The sequence below is a fragment of the Taeniopygia guttata genome, chromosome 15 (genome assembly GCF_048771995.1).
Source record: "Taeniopygia guttata chromosome 15, bTaeGut7.mat, whole genome shotgun sequence".
Lineage (NCBI taxonomy): Eukaryota > Metazoa > Chordata > Aves > Passeriformes > Estrildidae > Taeniopygia > Taeniopygia guttata.
The window spans coordinates 4,077,592-4,096,454 of NC_133040.1; the positions used below are offsets into that span (position 1 = coordinate 4,077,592).

The window sequence follows — 18,863 nt, forward strand, 5'->3', positions numbered from 1 at the left end:
GCCGAGCGCCGAGCGGGGCCGGGCAGGAAGCGGCGGTGACGGGCACGGCCCGGCGGACACGCTCCGTCCCCCTCTCCTTCTCCTCCTCCTCCTCCTCCTCGTTCCTCCCCGCCCGGGCCCCGCGGACGTGGCCCGCTGCCGCCGGCCGGAGCCAGGTGAGGCACGGGCGGAGGGAGCGGCGGGGCGCGGAGGGCAGGGGCAGCGCTGGGGCTGGCAGCGCGGCTGGGGCTGGCAGCGCGGTTGGGGCTGGCAGCGGCACTTGGCGGAGTTCCGCTGTCCCGGTGCCTCGGGGCCGGGGCAGCTCCCCGGGGCTGCGAGTCGCGGTGTGAGCTGTGCGGGACCGGGAGAGCCAGGACGGGGCAGTGCCCCGAGCCGGGACACCGGGAGCAGCCGCTGCTTCCTTCCCTTCTCCCCGTGCCCGCCGTGCCGGGAGCTGTCCCCGGCAGCGCTCTGAACTCGGAGCTCCGGCACAGCCGCCCCGAGCGGACGGGAACGCCCCGGCCGGAGCGCAGGGAGAGAGCGGCGGTGCCTTCGCCGGCAGCGGGCACGGCTCCGCTGGGAATACCGGGATCCCGGAGTGCCTCCCGGGGCGTTCGGGGCACGGGGAGCCGCGCTCCTGCCGGCTCCGAGCCGAGTTGGCAGCAGTGACGTCGCTCTGGTGCGAGCAGATGTCTCTGTCCTTTTAATGACACAGAGAAATGGTTTGCTGTAGGTGCTGGATGCCATCGAGCAGCACTCGTACTTGCGTGGGAAGGAGAAGGAAGGAGGACACGAGGCAAGTACTAAGCCTTCGGAGTTTTGTTTTATAACTACATCTCCTCGTGGCTCCTCACCCCCCTTCTCCGGGAACGTGAGTGGAATGAATTCCCTTATACAACTATGGCAGTGCTAAACTTCAGTAGCCGCTGAGTAGCCCTGGTAGATTTTCCCTGGTGGCTTCCTGAGCCGGGCAGAACAGAGCAGCTCGGTGCTGGGTTTGCTGTCCCCAGCTGGGCTGTTCTCCCCAGGGTGAGGGAGAAGCCCGTGGGACACTGCTCTGGAGGCTGTGTGGAATGCTGGGCTCACGCACAGTCCAGCAGTAGCTCCGCGTTTGTTGAAAAACGGCAAAGCAGGCGGTGCTGATTCCAGCCCTGGTTGTGCCAGGAGGATTTGGAATCTCCTTGCCCATCTTTGTGGATAGTGATCCACATAAGAAGGTGGAAGCAGTCGGAGCTTTGCATCCACGTGGATGCAGTTCCACAGAACACAGGGGAATTTCCAAGTTGCTAGGTACAGCAGAGCTGGCTGAGGTTTGTGGTGCTGATGTTGTTTGAGAATAACTGGGCTCCAGTCTGTTCCCCAAAGTCTGCTGACATGTTTTAGCAAATGTTTAGAACGCTGCAGCACTGGCAGTGATGCAGCTGGTTTTGCCAGTGGTCATTACTTTGATGTATCCCATACCAGATTTGTGAGAGGACATGTGTTGGTGTTTCTGTGGAGAGAGATAATACACCATGCTCGTCCTCTCTATGAGCTAAAAATTGGGCTATTTCTGGTAAGTAGCTATTTTTGTGTTCTCAGGGGCTAATATAACAATATAGGGCGTGTTTTAAATGTAAATACCTGTCTGCAATCTCTCTTTTGACACTGAGCTTCATACAGATATCTGACAATTCTTTCATGCACCCACAGTGAGGCTGCAAACTGTTCCTATCTACATAAATGTCTCATTTATCAAATCCAGATTTCTTATTTGCTGCCCAGCTCATCATATAACTTCCTCTGGCATCTGATTTGAGGAAACCTTGAGCTGGGTTGTTTCCATCCACCCTTCTCTGTACTGAGAGCTTTCAGATTGCAAACTAATTCATGTTTGGGTGTGTGTATTGCTTACAGTGATTCTCTCTAAGTACTTCCCTTTTACATTGTTGCATTATTATCAGTTAAAAAGGATCTTGGCTTTTAAAGGTGAGGTATTTCTACTTGTGTGCATTCTAAATGTGGCTCTTGCATCAACAGGGTTTTACTGTTAGATTTGTTTTCCATACTGTGTTGCTGGATGGGGGAAACTTTCAGCAGGAATAAGCTCAGTTCTTTCTGAGTAACTTGCTGTCTTCTTTTAAAGGAAAAACCCTGTTTGAATGGAGCAGGGCTGGAGTTTGCTGGGCTGCTGGGGAGCAGAGGAGGAGCAGGGATAGGGCAGTGGTCAGTGAGTTTGGACCAGGAACACAGACTCGTTGTGTTCTCCTCTTACAGGTTTTTGTTCCAGATTGTTCTGCAGCCTCGTGGGATGCTGCAACATCCAGGTTATGAGAAATGCCAGGGAAGGAGGTGTTTGTGGAACACTTTACATTTTATTTATTTGTTGCTTTGACACCAAAAAAAGGTGTCTAAGGTTAATGTTTTTAAATAAGAAATACATATTTTGTTTTAAGACAGAGCTCAGAGTCTTTTATCAGGACCCCTCTACAGTTCAGTCACAGCATTTACACCAAACTGAGTTTGAATAAAAGTGCAGTTTTGCCATCAAAGGCATTCAATAAGTAAATTTCTATAAAGTTCTGTTTCAGCACCTGCTCAGCTTTATTAATAGACATGCTTTCAAGCATCAGGGAAAAATTCAAAAAGTGAACCCAAAAGAGTATTTTGTTTTATGCTTAGTATTTTCAAACTACTTCCTCATTTGGAGGCCATTGATTAAACCAGAAGGATCTGCTTGCCCTTGGCTGTGTAATAAACATGATGCAATTGCCTGGTGCCTGCTTGGTCATCAGTTCTTCCAGGGGCAGCTCAGTGAGTTTCCCTGACAGTCTTTTTATCACTCCCTGAAATCACTCTGGCAGCTTTGTTCTAATTTTCTGAGTGAAGTGTGTTTTAGAAAGTATTGATCTGGTAAATTTAGGGTTCCCTGTGGGTAAAAAGAGGAAAATCTCCCCTCTGATTCTTATGTGGGCAGCGCAGGTTGTGACTTTTCATTGTGATCATGTTGTGGGCATCACTTAAAAGTCATCACTGGCATTGTGTGCCAGGAGCTCTCATCTGTGAGAGCCTCAGCTCCTCATTAATGAGGAGGAAAGTTGAAATAGAAATTAAAGTAAATTAATTGGGTGTGGCCATCTATCTCTTAAGCTACTGAAGGATGTTGGATATCTGAGTTATTAATGGTTCTGTTGCGGCTTCTCAATTGTTATAAAGCCCCACTTCCAGCATTAAAGAGCAATGTTCCTAACATGACATGTTGCCCTTATTCTGTAGATTTAAACCATGGGAATTCACTTCTAACATCCTGTTGGAAATATTAAAAATACATATTTTTAAAGATCAGTAGGTTTTGCTCTAAGATTCAAGAGATCTGGGGTACTGCTAGTATTAATTTTTAAGTTATTTTTAATTTATTTAAATTAATTAAATACTAAAGTTAGGTTGACTAATAAGTTTGTTCTTATTCAGAATGGCAAAGTACAGATTGGATTTGAGCAGGTTGGAAGATTTCTTGTTCATATACTCAATGTTTGTGTCACAAATTGTTAGTTTAATTTGTAAGGGCAGGGAAATTTCAAATTTAATATAGGGAGCTTACAAAACAAGTTTGTCTGAGTTGCTAATGAACTAGGCACTTATGCCCTTGGACAGGTAATAGCTTGATGTTGATGTAATTACTTTTTTCCCCCACCCTGAATATTAGGTCGAACTGGACTCTGGTTGATTTAGAATTTAATGACACCAGTCATTCTGTGGGAGCCTGTGGTCACTCGTGCTCCCTCCTTGGCTGCTAAAGGCTTTCAAATAGGGACAATCTCCCATTTTGGCCTCCATCCGTACCTCTTCCTGCTGTCACTGTTAATTATGATGCTGGGTTACCTCAGAGCCCAAGAAATTCCTCAAAAGAAAGGCAAATTATGACCTTGGTGTTCCATGAGTTTGGTTTGGGATAAGCAGGTTTTGTGCTGCAGGTGATGCTGTCTTTAGGAAGAGAGAGGAAAAGCTGATTGTAGTTCCCTATGAAATTGTGACTGTGAGAGTGGAGATGTTAACCCAAAATCCTGGATGAACTTCCAGCTGCATTCCCCTGGAGTCTAAAACACACACCTGGCTTTGGTTCGGGTTTGTTACTTTTCTACAGAAAATTAATTCCTGGGGAGTACCCCAGGATCACTGGCACTGGGAGGAGTGAGTCTTGTATGCAGCGTATGTATTTCCACACATCTCACACAGCTCAGGATGTTGGGACTACCAGATACCATCAACATTTTGTGAGCAGGATGTCATTATTAGATTGGAACTGATGAATGTCAAACGTTGTGGTGAGTCTGTTTTTAGAGAGATGCAGACTGTGCTCGCTTCCTACATTAAACCTCATTTTCCCCTAATTTTTATATGTGAGCTGTGGTTCTGTTGCACAAAATCTGGCATAATATTGAGCAGATTTATTTAGTGTTGCCCTTGAACATTGTGAGTGTTTAAGCCAGATTTACAGGAACACAGTCAGTGATGATTCATATTGAGATGATGTTTTTCTCCCTTGTAATGGAGCATATGGGACTATGTAGCATATGGTACCACTGAAAATTGTTAAATGTGGAGCACTGATTTATTACACAGCAAAAAGGGTTGGGGTTTTCAGTCTAACACTGAGCAGAAAGCTTGTAAACAGCTCTGGCTGTTGGTTTGTGTTGGGTGCACTACTGTGTTGTGTGGTTAATTTCAAAGGTTTCCTTTAAATGGCAACAGAATGCTTCCAAAAGTTGTGTGTCTGCCCTTTTACTATGGTACAGTCTTGCTCTGTGGGATGACAGCTTAAAAAACCTGAAGGAAAAAAGAAATCCTTTCTCAGATGGGAAGCAGAGGTATTAAAATGTGTCAATAGTTTTATTCCAGTCTTACTATCCAAAACACCTTCTTTCTGTCCAAAACACCTTCTTTCTGTGTTTTGTTTGGTTTTTTTTTTTTTTTTTTGGTCTTTATCTGTCTTCTGGAGTTTGTTTTTTTTTTTTTTTGATTGTTTTTTTTTTTTTAGGTGAGGCAGGGAGAGGAAACAAACACACACCTTAGTCCTTGCAGTGCACAAGGGAAAGTGGACTAAAGTGCAGCTACAGAGAACATAAATTCCAGTCACCTATTTCCTTGTGCTCTCCTGTTTTTCTTAACTATTCATCTTTGGATGATTATAACCTCTCCAGAGCAGGCATTGCTTCTGCTCTGGCTCTCTAGGGTCTTGCTGCAGGGTAACTGAAGCTCCCAGGTGCTGTGGTCATACAGGTAATTAATGGCTGCTCACAAATCTTCATTGATTAAGCTTTTTCAGAAATGATTTAAGCAAGACATTTCATTTAAGGCTTAGAATGGTGCTTGTGTTTGTATTTTTTTCTTATGACTCGATTTATTTGTACATCTTAAAGTACTGATTAAACCAGACTTTATGTTAAATTTACTTTTATTAGGCCAAAAATACATAATTTAAAAAGAATATATATTGTAAACTTTTGGGATAAAAGTCAGATGAGCCTTTTTTCCTCCTTACTTGTTTAGTGACAATCTGCCTCTCAGTTCAGGGTTTCTTGCGTGTTTGCTTATTCTGCCTGGTTCAGGTAAAGTTTGAATATGTTGTGTCCTTTAGAATGGCAGCAGATATTTGACATCATTAAAAACTGCTGTTATTTAATAAAAGGAAGTTGTATCTACCCTTGAGGGAATTAACTAATGACCTCTTGTTAACCATCGCCTTCAGGATCTTAGATCCTCCCTTTGCTTGCCTCATCCTTAGTCATACATTGGAAGAGGAAAACAGGCTTTTATTCCCTCCCTCCCTTCCAACTCTTGAGCATTTTCTCTACTGGAGATGAACTGATGGTTGACCTAAACCCTGTGAGGAAACTGAAGTGGGGACCACGCTTCCATTCCCCTTGTGGAACATCCTACTGCTGTTAAAACTCACACACAGCATCTCAATTAACTCTAATTCCCAGCCTTAGCCTGCACATTTAAATATTTTTTAAAAAGCATTAGCCCAAATGAATTTTAATTTCTGGCATTTCTAATCTCAACACTGGCAGTGGTGTCAGTTTTAGCTCTTGAAAAGAGGGGAAAAACATTTCTTATCTGGAAAGTATGCGAGTGGCAGAGCAGATAAGATAATTGAGCCCTAAATGTGAGCTGGGATGGAAACAGGCTCTGTTGAGAGTCAGGTCTCATCTGCTGTGCCACAGTCCAATGGTGCTTTAATGCATAATAATCCAGGGAGTTTGGTCTTCCTGGGCAGGACGCAGGGAATTTTCTCTCTGCTGCTTTTTCATTAAGAGACACGAGCCTTTAGTTCCAGTGTGAGATGTTCATGTTCTCAGAGTCAGGAGTTTTCTGTCATTTGAGAGGCAGACAGCCAAAAATAGGATTTTATGGCTCTCCTGCCTGTAACAACAGTTAGCTGCTAAAGTGAGGAATAGAAATTTAAAAACCTTCCAATGTTGTTTCACTCAGGCAGCTTTTTCCCAAAACTTCTTGTGTTTTTTTGTGTTTTTTTTTTACATCTGCTGTCTTTCCTGTGTGGGGGATCCCCACAGAGGATAACAAGTTTTCAATTTCCAGCTCTTCCCCTGGACTGAGAGCTCCTGCTGTGGTTTAGAGGTTGTGTATTCAGCACTTGGGCATGGCCCACATGGGTGGGAGGGAGCAGCACAGGTACCTAAAACCAGAATAAATGAGTAACTACAGCAATTATTTTTTGCTGCACAAAGTCTTATTTTTCTTCTGTTTGCTTTAACTCTGGTTTTGTAGTTTTCCACTTGGTGTCATAGGTTGCCTTACTAGAAGGTACAATGAACTTAGACTCTTACAGAATGAGAAATAAAAGGGTTTTTGTTGCAAAAATTAGTATTTGTCTTAGTATTTTGCTGCAGGAATTGCAGCCCAGGAGTCAGACCTCCTGCAGGTATTGAAGCTGTAGTGGAGAAAAGATCTGCTTCTTTGTAGGGCCATATGGAAATGCCATAAATCAAAATAGATCTCACTTAGGCATTTGAGACCTGCAGAAATTACAGTAAATGTGTGATAATACTGTGTGAGCAGTTTGAATTATTAACTTTTAGAAGTGCTCCAGATTTTAGGTGTGTTGGGCACCTTTTCTACATTGCAGGTTTCCAGTTCTTGTATTACAGGGAGATTTCTGCCAGTCTGACTTGGTGCCTTAAAAAAGGAGAAAGTTGCTGACTCAAGGCTTGTAAATTTGCTTTTTCCTGCCTACTTGAGTATTTTAAAGCAACGCTGTTTATATTTTTAGAGCAGTCTTACATTTTTTGATATACTGAGGTGCTGAAATAAGATGGTGGTGTGATCTGTCAGACAGTTTGTGCTGGATCCAGGCTCTGGAGATATCCAGGGAGGCAGAGGGATGGATCCGACTCCCAGTGCTGTGCAAGCTGCTGCTTGGAGCCCCAGGCTACCAGTGCAGCTCTGCTGGTGTTTAAGGTCAACTCCTTGCAAATATTTTAGCAAGGCTTATATTCAAATGCTATTTATAAGAGCAGACTCATTTCTTTCCTCCTAATGATTGCCTTTTGGCTGATGACAGAGCTGGAATCCTGAAGATCTGGATTCTGTATGCCACTAGTCAGCTGTGTATCCACAGGGAAGTTGTTTGCCAGCTTTCTGCCTCACTTTTTATCTGTACTTAAATGAATAAAAAAAAAAAAAGCTGACTAATACCTGCCTCACAGGCTGTGAGAGCACAGTTAGTAGGCTCATGCTGTAGGATCTTTGGAAAACGCTGTAGGAATGTTCAAGGGGTTTATTATGGTTAAGGTCCTGCAGTGAGAGAACTGGTTAAGCCTGGCTTATTGTTAGACCATTCATTAAGGAGCCTAAATAGCTGCAGCTCTGATAGAGGCTGTTCCCTGCTTCACCTGCAATTACCCTGGGTAGATCCAGGCTGCTGCAGTTCCAGGGGTCTGGAGCAGAGCTGGAGCATCTGCAGGGATTTGCACTTTAAAAATGTATTAGCAACAGACATTTTAGTATTAAAAGGTGTAAACCAACTATTAAAAACCTCTTAAATCTGGTGATCTTCAAGCTCAGGTCTTTTGATAATCTGTGAAGCTTTTGTGTTCATGCTGACATTGTGGCTTTTAAAATTATTTTATAGTGTATTAGAAAGCATCTATCAGAATTTCTTCTCTTCTGGCCACCATTATAATAACTATGCAAGGAAAGGCAAAATCCCCATTTTTGGGGAAAGCTAGATACCAGTGTTTATTTCTCAAACCATGTAGTCATTAGCAATTGTACCTTATTAAACTTTAATAACTTTCTTAAAATTCACACTCACTTGAAAGTCAAGATGCAGCCTTGACAGCTGGAGGTCCTAATCCAGTCAGTTTTATTTATCTTTGCAGTTTCATCTCTTCCTTATTATATACATAAGTCGTTTTCTGTGTCTTGGCAGCTTGGAAGTGTATTGACTGAAAGAAAAATAGAAACTTGGATTCCTGTTGAAACACAGGGCTGGAGAAGGTAAAGATTAGGGATGGGAGCAGGAAATGGATTGCTTGTGAATTTAAAATCATGAGTCTGCAAATTAATATTAAATTTTGAGCTGATTTTAGTGCTGAATCAATACCAGCTTTTATTCCACCTGTCCTTTCTCCCACTGAGCTGGGTTGGCACAAACTTTTGTGCTACCAGGGGTGGTTCAGATCAGCAAACTGGTCCAGCTGTGAAATAACCAGAGCTAGCAAAGCCAGAGATTTGGAAACAGGAACAGACAGAGGATGAGGATGGATGGTACAAACTTCACCTGCTGAATTACACTGTGAGTATTCTACTAAAAAAAATCAAAACCCCTCCAATGCCACTGTTGGATTTCAGTTAATGAGTAAATTAACAACTTTCACTTTCTATTTCTTGAGCCTGGGTTGGCTCCAGCAGCATTTGGGTTGTTCTGGGGAAGACTCGAATCATAGTTAGCACTCCCTCCTTTCACTGGCTTTTATTTATTTGAAGTGCTTTTTTCAGGAATCCAAATTTGGATGCTTTACATTACTTGCACATGTTTTTGTTTTTGTTTTTTTTTTTTTTGTTTTTTTTTTTTAAGGTTTTGTATTCAGATTTAACTGAGGAAGGGCTTTTCTGAAAGGTTGACACAATTTGCTGTATGTTCATTGCTCAGTGGTTTACAATTTACACTGACAAGTATCCCTGCCTTAAAAAGTAGGGGAAAATCCCAAGCAGAATGTTTGTATTGAGGCACTGACAATATTGTCTAGATGATGATACAGGTATTTCCAAACATGAAGTTATATTTCATATTTTGGGTATGCAGTGGCTTTTTAAAACGTTGGGCCGTGGCCCCATATGAGAGGAAGGTGAAAAGTGAAGGTGAAAAGTTATTTCATAATATTAAGTCCTATTTGTTGTTAGGTGTGAGAATTACTTGCAGTATATAACCAAGATCCTAAAGTTAGAGAAGGAAGCACCAATTTATATTCATTGTCTACAAATAGGCCATTTCATTAATACAAATGAGGAGAGTTTGTTTGTTTTTTCTTCAGGAAAAGCATTATTTTGAGTAAACAGTGCAGCACAAGAGAAGCCTGTCTGAGCACTGCTAAGCCCACCTGGCTTCCAAAGCCATCCAGGGAATTTGTGGTGGGTGTTTGAAGAATAAACCATCTCATTTTAAAGAGGATTTGGCTGCTGGTGCCTGGGCCTCCCCATCCAGATAGCATTTGCAGCTGCTGTCAGTGAAGCTGTGGGTGAGAGCCTCGAGGGCGTGGAGGGAGGAAGTCAGAAAACTTTCATATTTATGATCTCTGTCTCTGAACAAAGGGGACGTTTAACTGGTGTCATCATTCATCAATTAGGAACTCTTGCAAAGCAGAGCTGAAAGGCTGAGGGGCAGGATGAAACCCCCTCCTTGTGCCTCTGTATTCCAGCAGCTTGGAAGTCGTGTCAGAGATGGAATTGTGGAGGTGAAGAGCTCCCACTCCCCCTGGCAGGAGGAGCTGCTGTCACAGAACCACAAGGGTTTGCTGCTGCTGCTGTAGCAGGGAAATGTGGGGCAGAGTCTGAGCAGGGAGTGAAGAAACCTGGCAAAGCTTGTCTGAATGAGTGAAGGGATGGCTGTGCTGTGCTGCTGGTTTTTAATAAGCAGGGGATTTAAGCACCACAGAGCAAAAGCTGGTGGTAGGAGTTGGCCAGGGAGCTGTGTGTGTGTGTGCAGTGGGGAAGGTTTTGGTTCCTGTTTGGGGATGTCCTCACCCTGCCCAGGCTGCTGTGCCCAGCAGGTATTGTTCCCTCTGGAGCAGGACGAGCTCAGCTCCATGACCTGGAGCCTTCTCCTGGGCTGTCTGGGGCTTTGTTGGTCTTTTGGTGTCAGGGCACTAGTAGAACAAAAATTATTATTGTTAAAATTTCGATTCTGTGAACTGTCACGTGATGTATTCCGTCTTCTCAGGGGAAAATCTGTATGCAGTGTACAGGGAAGTTTTCTTGTTCAGGAATTTCTGTGCTGCCTTTTTTTTAGGTCAGGCCAGGGGAGAGCACTTTGCCTTTTTTATGGGAGTTTGCAGAGATTTTGGAGAATCTTTGATGCTTTTGTAGTCTACTCTGTTGTCTTGGACCACCTTTGAGTGGGACATCTGCACAACTGAGTTTTAGTTTTATATTATCCTACGTTTCCTTTTTTTTCCTCTTCTCCCCCCACTGTTGCTATCATCCTTTGTGTTCTGTGTACAAAAAATAAGGATCAAACACACTTTAAAATGTCCTCTTTAAGTGGCTGAATGTTCAGGGGTTTGACCCCTGTGTTGGCCTAGCATTGAGATAAATTAATATGCTGATGTTCTACAGTGAGATTGGGAAAAAAAAGAGTTAATGAGACATCTAGGTGGAGGGAGTAAGCCTCAAATGAAAGTTGCTTTTCTGTTTTATGACAAGTCAAAATATTTTGGAATTAAAAGCAAAACTGAAGCTGAGTAAATTGATTTTTTTTTTTTTTAAACCACTTGTACTTAGAGCTTATTTTATGTAATTACTGGGGCGTGACTTTAAGTTCTGGGCAGGACTTTGTGGCTTGTTAACATCGAGCTGAGCCTCTGATGTTGCAATGAAGAAGGAAGTGTGCGTGTGTCTGCTTGGGGAGGGGGACTGCAAAGTGCTTCTGCCTGCCTGCAAAAGGTGGGAATTGCAGCTGGCTGGGTATTTTTAGCTTCAAAATACCTCATTTTGAATGTGAATTTTGTTTTCTTTTTGTTAATCAGAGTTTTTGGTAAATTAAGTTCGCAGTTACTGTTTTAAAGAGGTTTTTTTCATACCAAAAGGCACTAAATACATGAGTTCTTCATCCAGTTTTATTAATGAAAGATTTTAAGTTCTTTTTTTTAAACCTCCAAAGCTGCAGGACTGGGTGTGATGCATTTCCCAAGTGTCTCTTGTCTTCTCTTGGTTTTTGCAGTTGTGCATCCATGGGTAAGGATAGAGACATAGTAGGGATTGCAGGGAGAGGTGAGGCTTCACAGATCAGCCTCTGTTCGCCCAGCTTAATTAAAGAAAAAAAAGGAAAATAATGGATCTGATTTTGTTCCCTCCTTGTAAAAACAGGCAGCAATAAGGACTTTTTCCTGGGTTGGAGGGAGAGGCAGAAGATAGCCTCAGTTTCCATCAGTGCTTTCCAGTCATTTGCTGTAACAGAAGTGATTCACTTCTGTTCAGTTGTTCATCCTGGCCTGAGGTGAGACATATAGAGTGTTTCTATTATAAGCTCTTCAGCATAATGGATGAATAAACTCACCCTTCTTATGGTTTTTGCCACAGTGGGTGAGCTTTCCTTCCTGGGATCTCTGTTTTGCTGCACTGGCCTAAAATACTCGCCCTCTGAAAGCTCTTGGTGTGCTGTCAACACCGGTGGAAGAAAATGTTCTGACCATTTTGCTTCAGGGTTGCTGATCTTAAACTGCACTGTTAAAAATAACAAGTTTTGTGAAGGCACACAGTGATGTTTTCCTGGCTCCCTGCCTCTTCCCCCCCCATACTGATATGATTAAATGCCACCAAAACTCAGCAATCCTTGGGTCAAGTGCATATAGCTATGTGCATTTGTTGCAGCATTAATAGTGGTTATTCCAGCTTTCTCAAAGAAAATTAAGGATATTTTCATAAATGGAAGTCGTCTGCTTGCCACAGTAAGTACCACACAAGCAGTTTATGTACCAGCGCATAGAGTTTTGAGATTATTTTTGTGCTGCTTTAAACTGTCTCATGCTGACTCAGTTTGGATGTAAAATGCTGAAGTCTTGTAATCTAGAGCTAGTTTTTTTTTGATGGGAGAGCAGGTGTATGCTGGAGATCAGCTTTTCTCTATAACCAAAACATTTTTATGTTGATCTTGAAGGACCTGCTTTCCCCAAATACCATTTCACTGGCTGAGCTTTGGGATCAGTCTGTCTTTGCCAGTGTTGATGGTGGCCCTTTGACATTTTCTGTTTAAGAAGCTGCAATGAAGTCTAGAGTGTGTTATCTGAAATCAGACCTGATGGCAAAAGCTTTCAGTTATGGGTTCAATAAATCCACGCTGGAAGGAAGGACAGGGCAAAAAGGCATTTCCAGGCTGATGATAGCAGAAGTACCTTTAACCATCTGAATTCCTTGTAGCTTTTCCAGGATCTTTCTACAGTAATCTGGGCATATTCCACTGTTTTCAGAAGCAGCTTTAAAATGGTATCCTCCCTCCTAAATTAGATGCCAAATGATTCCTTCACTGAATTGAATCAAGAAACCTCTGACGGTTCAAATGGAAATCTTGAGCCCGTGTGTAAGGCTGCCAAATTTATCTGCTGAGGAACTCGGAGAATTTATCTCTGTGGAACTCGGAGCAGGTAGTTAAAGAGCTCTGCTGCCTGTGTTGGGACTGACTTAAACCCAGATCCCAAACCATACCAGAATACAAATCAGATTTTGCTGTGGAATTTGCTTGAAAAGCTTTTTCTGGCCTGTATTTAATTTTAATGATGATATATTCTAATTGGCTGTCAAAAACGTGCTTCAGATGAATACAATGCACTTTTCTTTGTGCTGGTCATCTTGTTCCCTGTCCTTAAAGTGCTTGGGCTCTGTGTGTCCCTGTTTGGGAAGATAGTGCAGCCTTTTGAAGGACACATTTTCTGTGCAGCCTTTAAATCTCTCAGGTTTGTTGAGTGTTTGCCTTGGGTTACCCTTTGAGATTTACAGGGCGGTTTATGTTTGTTTTGACTGTTACTTTATCTCACTTTCTCAGCAAGTCCAGTCTCTTCTGGCCATGAGTGATACCAGGGGAGGATGAGGAAGTTCTGGGAGCTGGTGTTTGGAATGCTGTGCTTCAGGGTGCATGCTTGGATTCTTTTCCTTAGCCTTTGTGTTGATTCTGTGATTGAAAGAGCTGTAAAGGTACTGTGATGATGGAAATGAATTAAATGGTTAAATGTCTTAATCATTCAGATGTGAAATGTCCTTTCTGCTTGTACTTCCCTTGGTGTTCCTGTGTATTGGCTAATCTTTGGTGACAAAACACTCCTTGTCCTGCCCTTGCACAGCAAAGGGGCTTCCTCAGCTCATGTATTAATCTTTAAGCATGATATTGACATTTAACTTCCAGGTTTGGAAGCTGTTTTACACTGCAGACACAGAAGTCAGTGGTTATATTTAGAGTGTAGTGGTTGGTTCATATCCCCATGGTAGGCTGGGGGGTGTTTGCCTGTATGTTATTCTGCACACGCTGTGGGAATTGTTGTGTCTTCTTGAGTAACACTCACACAGCAGTCATGGACATGAAATGGGTTTTAAGATACAGTATAAAAATGACAGTGCTCTCACTCAGCTCTTCACCAGAGCTATGAATGATGCAGTGCTGAGAGCTGGTGATCTGTACATTGAAGGATTTGTGCAGGTGTATTTCTGGGTGGGTTGCTGTTTTTTTAAAAAGCCTTTTGAAGTGATGCATGTTCTGTGTGTGTATAGTGGGGTAGCTGAATCATCTTCTGTGGAAAAGAGCATTTTAAATCTACTTATTCATCCAGTGCCAGCACAGGTAAAATCTTTGGGTGCTCCTTTTATCCAGGTGAGGTGAGTGCTGAGGTGCAATGTAGGATTCCTGTGAGTGTAATTCAGGCTGTGCAATGCTGTGCTGAGAACTGAGCTCCTTCTGCATCCCCTCAGGGATGCTGTGCTTCGCGGGCACTGGCAGCTGAAACTGAAATTGGGGCAGCCAGGTCAGTGCACAGATTCTGCAGATGTTCCTGAGGTGGAGCTTCTGGCCATGACTGACCTCGTGTGCCCAGCAGTCCTTATTGCTGGGAAACACTGCTGGATCTTAAACCTTGGTTTGGAAAATCAGTTCTGCAGTTCATGGGAGCAGCAGTGCTGTGCTTGTCTCCATCAAACAGTTAAGCTACTTAGAAGCCACAGTTTTAATCTTTATGGAGAAGGAAATGGGAGTGTTGCAAGCACACCTTATATAATGCACATAATTACTGACATTACCCACACTTCTCCTACTCATACCAACTCCTGGACATGCAGCTGGCACTTCCCCAGAGAGGTGACACATGACAAATGTGTTCTGGCCATTTTGCTGAGAAGGTTTCCTGTAACAGCTGCCCATGAGCTGCTCTTCAGACTCCCAGAGACCTCTGACAAATCTGGTTTGGTTTGTGTTTCAGTAGTGCTTCCTGTAGCGTAACTTAAAATGCATAAGGGCGAATGGAAGCCACTGTATGCACAGGCCTGTCTATGCTCTTTCCTGTTGCTTCAGGGAATTTGCATTTGTGTTTTTGGGAAAGCAGAAGGAACCTGGGAATTGGGTAGACTTGTGAACATAGAAGTTTTGGTTATACTATTCAGATTTTGTGACTTCATCTCCTCTTTGTAGTACTGATTGCAGCTATAAACAAGATACTATGTTAATATGATTGGGTTGACATCTGTGGATTCTGCTTTGGTATTGAATGAGTGCTGCTGTGCAATTGAAGGCCATATGATGTCTGAAAAGGAAGAAATTCTGATCAAATTGATGCTCTCCTTCAGAACTAAAACCAACTATGGATTCCTGCAGCCTGGTCTGTGCCTTATTGCTGCCTTATTGCCTTTATTGCTGCCAACTGTAGTGATCTGATACTTCAGAACAAACCCTTAATTTAGTGTAAATATTTGCAGAGTATTCCAGCTTTACATCAGGTGTTTTCTGAAAAGGGCCTGACCAGAAGTCTTCTAAAGAAAATTCAGTGGGGAAAAAAAAATCATTTCAGGTGATGTCTGATGCTGGCAAGGGGATTCAGTGAGTGCTGGGGAAAACTCTGTGTATTAGTAGTGTTTAGTCCTTGTTGACATGCTACTGTTTATTACTATAGTAACATGACAGACTATTCAAATGGGGTGCCACATTTAGCTGAACTAGGTGGAAATATATATTTAAGTTCATGCTTGGAGAACTTCATTGTCAGTATAAATATTGCAGGTAAATGGGTGGTATTATAATTCAGTGAAAGTTTTGTCCTAAGAGATCTGAAGACTTGTCTGGGGTTGCAGAGGGAGCCTGCATGAGTTTGGGGACTCGTTCTCCGTAAAACCAAACTCTCACTTCTGGATTTATCCCTTTATTGGGATAGCAAATAGTTTTTTGTCCTCCAAGCAAGGGCTTGTGACCCTCTTTGCAGTCCCTTGGTGAAAATGAGTGAATCTGTTCTGTGTCCATGGTCTTGCGTAAGCAGATATCCTTCCAGTTGCTGGTTTGTGGTGGATTTGTTTTAGGCTCTCTCCATTGATCAATGAGGTTGTGACTTTCAGGTATTCAAAAGTGAGGTGGAATTTCTCTTTTGTCCTACTGGATTTTTATCAAGAGTCCTGGTAATTCAAGAAGGCCATGGTGTACTCTCTGAAGGTGAGCCTGCTGCTGTTTGGTAATCCTAGGAGCCCCAGGCCTTATCTGGAAGGGTTATTAGTTGGCTGCTTGCACACAAATGTCTGAGCTCTTGTCAGATTAGAAGTCAAACCCAAAAATGTGTCTTTAGCTTGAAATGTATAACCAAAACTGTGTGGGTCTTCATCACAGTCCTACATCCATGTGCTTTCTTTGTTTTGATCATGGACTAAAAATCTTGAAATTGATCAACACAGTATAAAATAACTCCCTAAGTTTGGTTTGCACCTTGACTTTTTTTGCCTAGCAAAAGACTCCATACCTACTAAGTAAGAGCTAGTTCTGTGCTGTCAGTGAGGCTGCCTGCTTTCTTTCCTTCCTCAGAGGCCATCTGGTAACATGACCTGACTCTTAAAACCCCAGTTATTCTGGTTTACCTCAAACCTCAGGTAAGTTTAAATTTTGCACATCTCCGTGCCTGTGTTACAGTGGTAACTTGTTTGGAAGTGAGAGGTGGACATGAGCAGGAGGCTTTTCAGTTCAGGGTTTCCTCCTGGGGCCAGTCTAGAGGCAGCAGCTGCTGTGGATGTGTCCTTGGAGAGGCTTTTGTGGGGCTGTCACACGTCTGAGTGAGGGCACAGCGACAGATCCAGCTGTTGGCAGAGTGAGCACACAGTGTCTCTGTGATTTGGAACATCTGGGGATGCAGCAGGCAGCGTGGCTGTTGGAAATGAAGCATTTCTTGTCTGGTGTTTTGGAGTGAAGTCAGAAGGTGAGAAAGAGTTTGGTCTTCTGTAGTTTTGTCTAAAACAGAAGGTGCAGGGGAAGAGTTGAGATGATTTGATGTATGGGGAGGGACAGATGTGGTAAAAGATTATAGATTCAGTGATGCAGCACTTGAAAATGGAGACAAGTGCCGTGGGGTGTTGCTTTGTTGCATACTTACTTCCCTTCTTCAAAATGTCCTTAAATTCCTGCAATTTATTTAAATTAGTTTCTCTTCTTCCAGTCTCTTCTGACCTTTAGCATTTCTTGGCAAAATTTACATTGCATTCAAATTAAACTGGGGAATATTTTCCCAAAACAATCTTTCTAATTGCAGTATCTTATTTGAAATCTGCAGCGAGTACGTTAAATATAATGTACATTTATTGACAGAAGTTCTTTCTTCTCGTTTGTGTGGGTGTTATATACAGTCACATCACTGTTTCAATCACTGGCTGCCTGACTGGTTCCTAGAAAATAAAGGGGAATTTCCTACCATGACTCATCTTGGAAGTAGCAGATGCTACATGCTCTCAAGCTGTGTATGGTAGCTCTGGAGTCTCAATAAATTTAATTGAGTGTTGGGGACACAAAAATATATTGGATTACTGTAATGATTACACACTGCTAGTATTTATCCCTTTTTAACGAGGATGCTTAAGCAAAATCTTTACAGATGTGATGATGCTGCTTTCTTCCCTTTGTGTCCTGTGGCAATCCTGTGAAAATGTGTTTCTGCTTTGAAATTTCAGTTTTACCTTGCTGTCTCGGCTGGGGGGGGTTGACTCTATTTTTAGTACTTTATAATTCTGAGAAACCTTCCCCATGTTTTCTCTTTCCCTTTTTTGGTTTTTACACTCTTGAAAGTGACCCCTGAGCCACATGTCACTCTCAAGCAGCTCCAGTCCCTTAGCAGCAGCAGATTGTGTCGCTGGCAGTGGGTCTGTGCTCCTGGGGAGTTCCTGGGTACCTGCTGATCACAGATACAGAATTGGGTTTGGGAGTGTGTCTTGGCTTGGAAAGACAGGTGTCTGCTCAAGGAAGGCATGAACCTCCCCTGAAATAGAAAATGTAAACGCCCTCCCTTCAAATTATTATAATTTTGAAATTAAAAGGCTCTCAGACAAAGATATGGGAATAGGAATAACAGTTCTTTACTAGGAAAACTAAAAACACAAATGCAGTAGTAAAAACAAAAACAAACCACTGACAGAGTGAGACTAGGCCCTGGCAGGCTGTGTGTCAGGGAGGTGGCAGCAGTCCCATCCCAGGGTGGCTCAGCCCTCCTGCAGTGCCAGCTGTGCTTCTGCTGGAGCAGGATCCTGCACAAGGGGGGAGTTTTCCTCTGGAGCTCCAGGGCTGGGGGAGATGGGCCTGGGCTCCTCTGGGAATGCAGTGGGGAAGAAAGCTGCTCCTCTGGGAATGCAGTGGGAAGAAAGCTGCTCCTCTGGGAATGCAGTGGGAAGAAAGCTGCTCCTCTGGGAATGCAGTGGGAAGAAAGCTGCTCCTCTGGGAATGCAGTGGGAAGAAAGCTGCTCCTCTGGGAATGCAGTGGGAAGAAAGCTGCTCCTCTGGGAATGCAGTGGACAAAGGCTGCTGTGCTGTTCCCAGGTCAGATTGTATCCAGGTAGGAATTCTTGGCTCCTCCCCCTGGGCAGAGCATCTCCCCATGGGATGATGGAATTTTCTCAGCCATGCAGGGACACTCAGTGGCCATGAACAGAAGATAATTAACAATTAGTGGCCCATGAACAGATCTCCTGGAGGGAGGATTGGTTGTGGAAGAGATAAAGCAAAGTGCCCAATGAACAGCAGAGAGCTGCCCCACCTCTGACAGATGGGAATTGGATACATATCCCCATTTCCAGCCCAAGACAGAGTGCTGTGCCATGGGCAGCAGGCTCAGCAGGGCCTGAGCAGGTTGGGGTTCAGTGGGATCCCCCTGGGTGTGCAGCAGCACGAGGAGGATGGGATTAACCACATCCATGAACCGTGCCCTGCTGCCATGTCCAGCGAGCTGGGGATTGAGGAGACAAGGAGCTGGAGGTGCTGGGGGTGCCTGGCAGGGAACACAGCTCCTTCCTGCCGTGGAGGAGGAGAGGACAGAGGTGGCTGGAAGGGATATGGGAGGGAGTGGCTCTCCTGCAAGCTGAACATGCCAGATGAGATACCCAGCTCTGCCTCGTGGAGCCTCGGGATCAGTTCTCATTGCAGCATTATCCAAATAAACCCAACCTGCTGC

General features: G+C 43.6%; 1 protein-coding gene across 6 annotated transcripts in view; it reads left to right on the forward strand.

Moving 5' to 3' along the window:
• Nucleotides 1-18,863, forward strand: part of TAOK3 (TAO kinase 3) — a 76,616-nt gene continuing 57,753 nt past the window's right edge. For 2 of the 6 annotated variants that reach the window (XM_072936033.1, XM_030285931.4), the window contains exons 1-2: nt 3-155; nt 713-775. The gene's annotated coding sequence lies outside the window, so the exon portion shown is untranslated. Of the gene's footprint in view, nt 156-712; nt 776-831; nt 851-12,054; nt 12,150-18,863 lie in introns of those variants that run through there. The other 4 variants (XM_030285928.4, XM_041719480.2, XM_041719481.2 and 1 more) reach the window with 4 other exon arrangements.